Source organism: Alosa sapidissima, chromosome 6 (genome assembly GCF_018492685.1).
Source record: "Alosa sapidissima isolate fAloSap1 chromosome 6, fAloSap1.pri, whole genome shotgun sequence".
In the NCBI taxonomy this organism is placed as follows: Eukaryota; Metazoa; Chordata; class Actinopteri; order Clupeiformes; family Clupeidae; genus Alosa; species Alosa sapidissima.
The window spans coordinates 1,000,513-1,011,973 of record NC_055962.1 but is presented as its reverse complement, the minus strand read 5'-3'; the positions used below and the strand labels follow the sequence as shown (position 1 = coordinate 1,011,973).

The 11,461-nt window shown below is 38.9% G+C and overlaps 1 long non-coding RNA gene across 1 annotated transcript; it reads left to right on the top strand.

The window, feature by feature from the left end:
• The first annotated feature begins 850 nt into the window (after positions 1-850).
• On the top strand, positions 851-1,306 carry LOC121711879. Its single transcript, XR_006032476.1, has 2 exons — positions 851-900; positions 1,192-1,306. It is a non-coding gene; the product is annotated as an uncharacterized LOC121711879 (long non-coding RNA).
• Positions 1,307-11,461: the final 10,155 nt, after the last annotated feature.

Here is an 11,461-nt window from a genome sequence, read left to right as displayed (position 1 = left end):
AGTAGATATCTATTTGCTCATGAACAACCCTTTCAATGACTTTAGACAGACAACATAAAATGGATACGGGACGATAGTTTCCATGATCTACTTTGCTTCCCTTTTTATATAAAGGAATTACTCTCACCCTTTTGAATTCAATTGGAAATTTGAAAGTTCTATGGACAGGTTGGTAATATGTGTTATGCAAGGAGAAATAGTTTCTGCAACATCTCGTATGAATCTTGTGGGAATATGTATATTCCTTTGGCCAAATTATGTATGTATTATGTAAATACATCTGACTGTGGGCCAGATCTGCTCCTGATAGAGGTGTCAGCTCTGCTAGCAATGCCGTTTTATCACCGGTTTACAGATTTGTCCCAGCTCCGATCTCCGCAACTCAACTGGAAGTCAGGAAATGCGTTTAAAATACAAAACACTGATTTGGCCCAAACCTGTGATATGGATATGAGCCGAAGGACCATTTTTTCACAGCAGACCCAGGTGGTATGTAATGACATTAATTAAGGTGCTGATTCTGTTAAATTGACTGTCCCTTACTTCATTGTCAACTGACTGCTAAAGAAAAAAAAAGGTATTTTGGAATGGCACAAATTAAAATGGGGGTGCACTATGCTCCCATGGCCACTTCATTTCTACAGTAAGGCTGGAAAAGAAGATATAGTTGGCTCAATATTGATCATATGCGTGTTTCATTATTTTTATTATTACCTAGCAGTGGTAAAAGTAGTCAATTGTTGTTTGTGTCAGATCTAACAGTGCTATGAGACCTCATATTCTTGCATGCAGAAGTCCAAGCAGTAACGTTAATCAAGGATCTTTGGTTTGCTCACTATCAATCTTTTGACATGATTTGCCAGCCTGGGGTTGGACTAGGACACAGCCCAACTTTTCAAGGTAGGCTATCTGCTTTTTAATCTCTGTTGGTTTATTCAGAGACTTATAAGGTTATCTTATAAGGTTATCAAGGTTATCAAGGTAAGGTTATACTATTATTTTCCAGCAATATAGGCTACTAGCTTAGCTTGAGCAAAACAGCCATCACAATAACTAACCTATTTTGGAAAAAAAACAGTGATAACGCTAACAGGATCACTGATGATAAAAAAACCAGTGTAATTGTGACTTAGCCTATTTTCAAAAAGGAATAAATGGCTAGCAGCTAATGTTTATTTTGTGTTGTTTCAGATTGACCATGGAGGACAGCCTGAATATTGATGGGAACAGTGAGAATTTACACGACTTAAACTTTATCTGGGATTGCACTTCTACAGCCAGGTTGTTGAATAAAAAAAATAATAAGACACTTATGTGTAAAGTTTGTTTTACCCCCCTATTGTGTTTGTAGCCTAGCTTATGTTTATCAGTTGAGCTGTTGGGAAAACGTTACGAACTTTAGCCTGGGTGAACCTATAACAAACCTGTTAGCAAATGTAGCAAACAGATTTTTCAGGATAATTAATTACCAATCACATTTCACATGTCAAATAAAGCCAGCTGATATCTGATAAACGGGTCCGTACCACACACAATAAGCGGACCCGTATTGCATATGATAAGCAGATCTGGAACATGTCAGTAACACAGACTATCATACGGAACTGGGCCAGTCTTAGCCCTTATTGGCACCAGATCCATCAAACGATCCATCAAACGGATCCAAACCAGTTTTGGACTGATGTGCGTTTGGACGCCGGATCAAGTCCATTATGCAGATCTGTGCCGGACGTTGTGGTAGTTGTGGCCCAGTTCCGTCCCAGTGTATGTTTGCTATCTGGGGCCCCATGAACTTTTGGCGTCTATACAATCGCTTAGTACGGGGTTCACTCTTTATAACGACATCCCGTTATTACGACGACCCTCTATTTCGACATACCGTTATTACGACATGCCTCTATTCCCAGAGGAAACTTTTGCTTCTTATTTGTATCCCTTCTGTTGCTAAGGAGCCAAAATGGTGATTCTCTTTTAAGGATCATTTAAGTATTACTTTTGTCACAGTTATTTCTCCAAATTTTGCCTTAGGAGAAATAAAACAAGCAAAAGATGAGACGCATAGCAATGAGACAAGTAGGAGTCACATAAAAGATATTAGTTTGAGAAGCAGGAGAAATACGGGAGATCTCTTATATGTTTGAGTGTAGTCTCACTTACAACTTAGGAGAAATAATAGAGAAAATGAGGACACATTGCAATGAGAAACTGTTGAGAAGTAGGAGTTACAATTGAGATATCAGTTTGAGGGTCAAAAAATAGAGCATAGCATTTCAAATTTTATAAAACAAAGCAAAACAGTTGCACTTTAAAAATGGACTTTAAGCAATAGGAGCTTGAACAGTTGCACTTTAAAATGGACTTCAAGCAATGGAACCATGTTAATGCCTTGATATGTTCTTTTTATTAATTTTTATTAATCACTTAAACAAATCTGTGCTATCTTAACCATTATGACATTGTTAACATAATGTTAAGTATTTACTTTATCAAAATGATAATAACAAACAGTATAAATAAAACATTGATAAACAATTAAAGTTATTTGATCAAGATAATGCTAATATGGTATTTACTTATGTATGTTTAGCCAATAAAACAGTGATACAACTAAAAGTGGATAATCTCAATGTAAACTGAGCGTATGGCAGTTTATCGTTTAATTGTCAGACAAAAAGGTTAATAAAGGGTTAACTAAATTCATTAGACTACTATTTACATACACCCTTCACTTGCATAGTGTCTAATTGTATAGGCCCAGTCCTTTATAATTGTCAGAAAGCTTACTGTAAAGCTGTTAATATTAACTGCAATCAACTTTTACGCCAGTTAAAAAATGCTTATGAGTAGTGAGTGGTTTATCATATTCATGGTAGGCACATCTATGAGACTGAGATGCGAGCACATCTATTGGTCTAATTTTGCTGTCAAAACACTGGGGTGAAGATTATGTAGTGTAGACAACTCATGACTTTATGCCATCACATCTTTAGCCTGTCATTTAAACGGTAAACATTTTACTTCCCAACTAGTATTACTATTGTATAGACTATTGTGTTCTACAATGCTGCTCTCAAGCTAAATACAACTATTTACCTGAATGTAGCCCGTGTATGAATGTATCACGGTCACCATTTATTTATTAAATCTAAAGTATATTTTTTCGTTTCTCTCTGATAGGCCAGTTCATTCCACGGTGTCAGACCAGGGGGTGGATTTCTGACTATGGTATTGACTTTCAGAACAAGTGAAAAAATAAAAACTTATTTTTTAAACTTATATTAAGTTGTACATGGTCATTTTAAGCTCAATGATAGCCTAAATAAACAAATATCATTTAATAACATTTAATTTATGGCAATGATTTTCACCAAGGGTATTTGTCCTGGTTATTCCCAAGGTTCTTTTAACCTTATGAGCAAAAGACATTAAAGACTTGTGTCTGTATGTATTTTCTTTTGTATGTAAACCAAGTAAACCAACTTTTGAATTAGTAAAATGTATACCCAAACATGACTTTCATATTTCATATCTCAACATATCTGTGCACATACAGTACCTGAACTATACAGAGACTTATCCTGAGATCTACTCTGAGACTTATTCTGATAACTATATTGATGCATGACAACTATACTGACAACCATATGAAACAACTTGTGAATCATATCTGTCAACCATTCATACCTTTGAATCATACCTGTGCTGTGACATCTGTGAAACTTAGCTGTTCTGTTAGACCTGAACTGTGTTGTGTGAAAATTAAGATTCTAACCTAAGTTCTTTCTAAAACTGATCATCTGAAGGGCTGACTGTTTTATTCTTCAGTCTATATCACCATCAAATGTAATAAACTGTTACCATTAACTGAGATCTCTGTTGCTGCGTGTTCAGAATGACCATATCTAAATATCTATCTTTTGGTTTCAACAACTGAAAATTTTAAGTGTGTTAAGTGTTCATTAGTGTATTCTGAGTAGCCTATCATTCTGCTGTTGTTTCTACTGTATATATTAAAACAAAGAATATTGATCAATATTGAATTAACAATTTATTTGTACTGACTGTCATATACTGACATGTACTCTAAGCTAACATCTAACCAAGTAGGCCTAAGTGGTTTTCAAGAATACTGTAAGTCTATGTAATCTGAATAATGTAAGTATAATGTTATAGGCTACACAGCAGTTTTTTGCATTGCAATGGTAATTCCCTGGAATTACATTTTCTAGTTTATGCCTAGTATTTAATCTGTGTAGCACACAGTTGATTTGACATTCATGAACAATCGTCGACACATGAAGCAGTTTTAATTATTAGCTGCCTATAGGCCAGGCTACAGAATTATCCTTTGGCTTGCATCAGATATAATATAGGCTAGCCCACTGGCAAAGCATATTACTGTCAATGAACAGCCTACCAAATGTGCATGACCCTTTATCAACAGTATATGTCTTTCATTAAAGAGTATAACTAAAAATGACATTATCAAGGTGATTAGCTATGTAGCCTTAATACTTTGTATTTCTGTATTTGTTATACAATACATTTGTCTGTATTGTATTTCTACTTCTATTTTTGAAGTTGTAGGCTACAGGTGATGAAAGCACAGGTTGACGGAACCATCTTTTTGGACTCATTTTCCAACTGAATTTAGCTTGAAAGTTAACCTGCTACGGACCAGGTTAGTTCTGTGCCATAAATTCCCATAGTTACCAAGCTGGGATTCACGTTAACCTCAGTAATGGAACGGGACTCTCACTAAAATGAGCGAGACTTATTGAAATAAGCCAGGTTTGGCCTTTAGCGAGGTTGATGGAATACCCCCAGGTCAGTTAGGCTAACTCTCGTATGTCAAAATAAACTGATTTGATCCTATGAGTTGTTTAGCGATCACACACAACAACTTAACACAGCAACCTCAAACACCACTGTTGAACCTAGGCTACTGCTTCAGTCATGTAAGAAATAAGCAGTTTATGAATTATCTTTACCCGTTTAATCAAGTCCACATGACCAATAACAGCATATTTAAAGGCTGACCTAGCATAACAGCCCAATATAGCCGATGCTGCAATGGATAGGCTAACTAATAAAAAGTTTCATACAATTAATGAATTAATTGAGTTTTTCTGGGTGGTTATATATCCATGCAGATCGTCTTCAAAAAAACCATCGCTGTTATATGTTATAATATGTTACAGGATTCATGACTTTAACACCATTAATGTTACATGATGCTGACTGGCGCTGGCTATATCTGTAGGCTACCGTTTTAACGTCTGCTGAGTCTGCCTACCAAAACTTGTCGCTGTTCAGTTTAAGTTAAATGATCAAATATTGTTTGATTTTGTGTTCACTTTCAGAGGGAAGACATGTTCCTTTCTGGACAAATTTCACAGCTTCTAAGAAAGTCTATCGTCTTCATGTAAACCGAGTTTTGAACAAAGAAAAAAAGTTAGGCTACCATTGCGATGCACCAAATCAGGGCGATTTTAGCGAAATAACATTCCTGTGACAGGCTATCAAATATTGAACAATGGGATAACGTTTCATTATCACCTTTATTGATGCCTGAAATGTTGACATTGCTGAAATACAGAGATGTAGCCTACTGAGAGGCAGCTGCAGACAACGATGTTCAATGGGTTCAACTTGTCCCTTGCCTACCAGGTGGATGTAAACAAAGCTATAGAACCTAGAATACGTCACATGAAAAATGTTAATAGTTGGCGGAAAATGTTTAGGGGGAGAGCTCCGTGATTTGTTTGCTCTGCTTCTTGAACTGCTTTTCCACTTTGCAAAATTGTTTGTATGTGGTTGGTCCGAGTAACTGGAATGCCTATATTTAGTTTGATTTTGATAGTGTACACTCAGTCGTTGATTGAATAGACTGTATAATGAGCGTGTTGGAGGACTTTTTAGCTGCTCCTTCAGAGAGTTTGTTAGTGGCGCTAACAAAAGAGTAATTGGTGAATGTTGCAGATCATTATGGGATTGAACTGGCACTGCCAAAAGCAGCAAGAAAGATCAATTAATAGATTTTATTTGTGATCGTTTGAAAGAAAATCAGGTGTTGTCTGGGGGTAGTCCGGCAAAGCTTACCCCACCAACGACATTTCCAACATACCCGTCTGTTTTTGACATTTCCAACATACCCGTCTGTTCTAAGTTCCTCGGCCAAAAGTAATGAATTGACTTATGAGCAACAAAAAACTTTTGCAGATGCAATTGGATCAAAAGAAATTTGATATGGAGCAAAGGAGATTTGAATTTGAGCAAAAGAAACTGGAAATGGAACAAGAGAGGGAGCAAAAGAAATTGGAGTTAGAACGCATGAGAATGTAGTCTATCGAAAGAGAAAAAGATTGTTTGTTTGAAATGGAAAAACTGAAGCGTTGGAGTATGAACAGGAGCAGGCTCGTGAACTTGAGCGCAGCTGGTGGCCGAAGGTAAAACTGGTGGAAATTCCACTTCGCAATTGGGTGTAGCAAATATGATGTTTCTTCCAAAGTTCAACGAACGAGATCCGGACATATTTTTCTCTTTGTTTGAAAATGTTGCTGCCGATCAGAATTGGAGTGATGAGGATAAGACTTTGCTTTTACAAATGGTTTTAGTTGGTGGCGCACGTTGGCTAGCTTGGATAGCCTCTTAGGGCATTTGGATGGGGAACAACGTGATCAGTTAAAATCTTTACTTTCTGAGTTTTCGTCTTTATTTTCTGACACACCAACCTGCACCAATCTTATCGAACACGACATTGACGTGGGGTACGCAAAACCCATTCGACAGAGATTTTACCGTGTTGCTCCGGACAAACGTAAAAGCTTGGATGCCAGTGTGCAATATCTGCTTGATAATGGCCTGGCAAAACCATCATATTCGAGCTGGGCTTCGCCATGCTTACTTGTTAAAAAACCTGACAACACATTAAGGTTTTGTACGGACTATAGAAAGGTAAATGCGCTGACAAAGGCTGACTCCTTTCCATTACCACGTATCGAAGATTGTGTGGATCAGGTTGGTAGTACTCGATATGTAAGTAAATTTGATTTATTAAAAGGGTATTATCAGGTACCGCTCACGCCTAGGGCGCAGGAAATTGCTGCATTTATTACACCTTCGGGGTTGTATTCTTACACCCGCATGGGTTTTGGACTGTGTAACGCCCCCTGCACGTTCCAACGTCTCATGAACCGCGTCGTTGCGGGGTTGGACGGGTGTGCAGTTTACATAGACGACGTGGTGTGTTACGCAGACACCTGGGAAATACATCTGGCGCGCATACGTTCGCTATTCGAGAGGTTGGTGGCAGCAACGCTCACGGTGAATCTCGCGAAATGCGAGTTTGCCCAGACCACCGTGGTCTATTTAGGCAAGGTGGTGGGGTAGGGGCAAGTGCGGCCAATTAGGGCTAAAGTATTGGCCATTGACCAGTTTCCTTCGCCGACTACCAAAAAAGAAGTGATGCGTTTTCTTGGGATGATTGGGTTTTATCTACATTTTTGTTGTAATTTCTCAACCGTTGTTGCTCCACTTACCTATCTGTTAAAACAATCAGTGAAGTTTGTGTGGTCCGAGGATTGTAAGCGTGCATTTGAAAACGCAAAGCTTTTATTGAGTTCTGCGCCTGTCCTGGCTGCACCCAAGTTAGATGACTAGATGACTTTTCAGCTTCAAGTGGATGCAAATCAGGTGGGGGCTGGCGCAGTGCTCACACAGAAAGATGAGCAAGAAATTGAGCGACCAGTAGGTTATTTCTCACGCAAATTTAATCGTCACCAGCTTAATTATTCAACGATCGAAAAGGAGGCTCTAGTGTTGATCTGGGCGCTCCAGCATTTCGAGGTATATGTGGGGGGTGGTTTGCTGTACATCCCGTGGTGGTTTATTCAGACCACAATCCCCTCACATTCCTACAGTCTTTACAAAATGCCAATCAGCGTCTCATGCGGTGGGCGCTGTTCTTGCAGACCTACTGTCCATTAGACATATCCGTAGCGCTGAGAATGTGTTAGCGGATGCGCTTTCTCGGGCCCTGGATGAGTCGATGGGATGTCCTTTTTTCTACCCTGTCCTCCTTTAATTAGCTATCCAAGGCGCCATGATTTTGCTGGGTGGTAAGAAACGGTGGAGATTTTGGGTAAGAGTGGTCAGTGTCGTGTATGGGTTGTAACAGTTGTGTTCACACGGATAAATGAGTGAATGTGCACAATTGAATGTGTGTATGGGTATTCTAGTTTGAATGAGTTTAGTTTAATATTTTCTTTGTATTTATTTGTTACTTTGGTGATTGGGAGTGTTTAATTATGAATCCAGAGTCCCGCTAACGTGGGCCTCTGTTTTTTTTTTGGGGGGGGGGGGGGGGGGGGGGGGGGGGAGTGATGTCACGCCCGGCTATGCATACTATACGTTATGGTGCGTACTATGGAATACAACCCTAGTGGCGCCCTTGGAGAGGGGTGCCCAAAGTGTGAAGACTGAGACTGAGAGCTACATGGAAAAATATGCACCCACTTTGGGTAGAAGGCCACTTTGAAATGTTGCTGTTTTCATGATTACAAAATTTGGATCCCCCCTCCTACACTAAAAAAAGTTGGGTGACCCTCCCCTCAACAAAGAATAAAAAGACATGACCGGTGGTCCATTCCATATACCGAACGGTCCCCTATCTAAAATGACACATACTTGAAGTACCATTCATGATATGTTGTCAAATATTAAAGTCGTGGGAAGTTTACATAATTTAAGCTGTAGGATGTTTCATTCGTCCCCCATGCTGTTTCATTTGTCCCAGCCAGGAGGTACGATTGAAACAAAACACACGTTCGACTTCTCCTTAAATAACTCTTGAACGGTTTTGTTCAGAGCTATACATGCAACTGCATTTGACAAAGAACATATGTATGTTGCTAGTGACAAAATATTAACTTTCAGTGTTTTACGATGTCTTGAAGTGATTTTCCCCATGCATTCATCTAGGCTAATGTCAGTGACTGCTGCAAGAGAAGCGGGTTCTGTGTTTTGTTCATTTCAGTAACTGACGCGAGAGAAGCGGGGTCTGTGTTGTGTTGTGTTAATTAATTTTCATTGGGCATGCCCTGCCTTGCCGTCCACAGCTCTTCAGTTCCGACAAAGCCGAAATTACTCCTTTTGAAATAATGAGTGCAGGCCGCGCGTTTGTATGGTTATATTGCTTGTAACTCCCTCTCAAGCACAGGCAGACACAAGTGGTTTCCTTTTACTGGTTTTAATGAAGTCTTCTCCATATCAAACCGTGAAAACTAATAATACACAGTATTAAACACATAAACCCATGTTAGCTTATTAGCACACACAGCAGTAAAATAATACGTATAGAAAATAAAATACAGACAGGTCTCGTTGGCTGCATGCTACGAAAGGAAATCATCTTGAAGCCTTCCTATCTTCAACATTAAACTGTTCTTCTTAACTTCAGTTCACTTAAGCGTGTAATACTTTCAACTGCTTGACCTTGAACTAGCAACGCATATCAAAATATCAAAATAAAAGTCTCTTCTGTCTTACCAGATACATTAACGTAAAAATTACAAAATAAAACCCAAACAAATTATCTTATAAACCCAATTTAATGGCAACAGTTACACTCCCTCCAAATCACACCAGTCTTAATGTGGGATTTCTCTAAACACAACCGTTGTTGCAATTGAACACTTCAAACATTCAATAAAACGTTTCCTGTTATCAACCATTCAGTATGGAATGTCAGGCTAAACATTAACTCATTGAATGCCACGCTGTTTTCGGAAGCTTTGGCCCAGAGTGCCAGCAATCTTGATCATTGTTGACTATTTTTGTAGAGCCACAGCGTATTCTATGTTATAGCTATGGACACATACTATGGCTTGTTTGAAAGGTGAGACTTTAAGCTCTCAATGGGTACAAACCGTTTATTGCTACATGCCTCTGTTCCTAAGAAATCCCAAGCTAAACAGTTTTATTTCTAGAAATGGAGATGTAGCGTCTTTGATGAAATATGAAGTGTTGCCTGTAAAGTTTCCGGGAAGTGACCTAGCGAGACTGCCACCTAGTGATAAACCTACGAAAATGTCCTGGTTTTGACCTGACGTGCATGTGTCACTGATTCAACCTAAAGCGGCAACCATCCAAAGCAGAGTTTTAAGATTAAATGTCCAGATAAAATGTCCAGATTGTGCGCTTTCGATCGTCATATATTTTATTTCCATTCATCACAGAGTTCCCAAAATCACATGTAAGGTGTGTTAGAGTGTCTAGTTTCGTAATTAAAAAAAAAAAGCTAAAAACGTAATATTAAGTTTTTGGCACTCAATGAGTTAAATATCTTATTCTGCTTCAAGCAAAGTAACAAGCTTATGTACAGGACTTTCAAGAAACACTGTCTTTGTTGTGGATTTACCTTTATCATCAAATGAGGTGTCACTAACCAACAATCTGACCTTTCTCACCCCATCATCTGACCCTGGATAAACTTCTGTTATCCTGGCCAGCTTCCATTCATTGTGTAGTGCGTGATCCTCTTGTAAAAGTACAATGTTATTCACTTTCAGGTTTCTTCTATTCTTCTGCCACTTCTGTCTTGGTTGTAAACTCAATAGATATTTTCCCTTTTATATGACTTGCCGCTGGAGGATTCATTAGAAATTCACATCCTAGAGCCTTCACTCTCTTTTCATCCATTCCTTTCATGAGTTCTGCAAACTCTCTCCTTGCACCAATAAAATTGGTTCCTTGGTCGCTTCGTAGCTGACGAACATTTCCTCTCATGGCAATGAACGCTCTCAAGGAATTGATAAATGCGTCAGTTGTCATGTCATCGAGCATTTCTATGTGTATGGCTCTCGAACATAGACAGGTAAGTAAGAGATCATATCTTTTAACATCTTTTCTTCCTTCTTTAACATAGATAGGACCAAAACAGTCTATGCCGGCGTAAGTGAATGGTGGAGTCGTTTCCATTCTATCTTGAGGTAAGTCACCCATTTTTTGTACTTCAGTACGTCTTCTGGACTTCCGACACTTGACACATTTGAAAATGCGTGACGATACTGCGCTGCTGCATCCTAGGATCCACCATCCATTAGCTCGCAGTTCGTTCACGGTCATTCCACGTCCCTGATGATGAACCTTTTCATGAAAGTGCTTGATAAGTAAGGCTGATATGTGACTATTCTTGGGAAGTATCGCTGGATGCTTGACATGTGGGTGTAATGAGGCTTGACTTAGGCGTCCTCCCACTCTTAAGATACCTTCTTCATCCAAAATTGGACTTAACAGCGTACTATGTTTGGTCTTGGCAACAACATTCCTTAATTTCAAGCTCTTTATCTCATCTGGAAACGCTTCTTCTTGAACTAACTTGATGATCGCAATCTCTGCTTCTTTCCTTTCTTCTAAGCTTGTGCTTTCGTTGGTTCTTTGCTTCACACCTTTGTGTTCC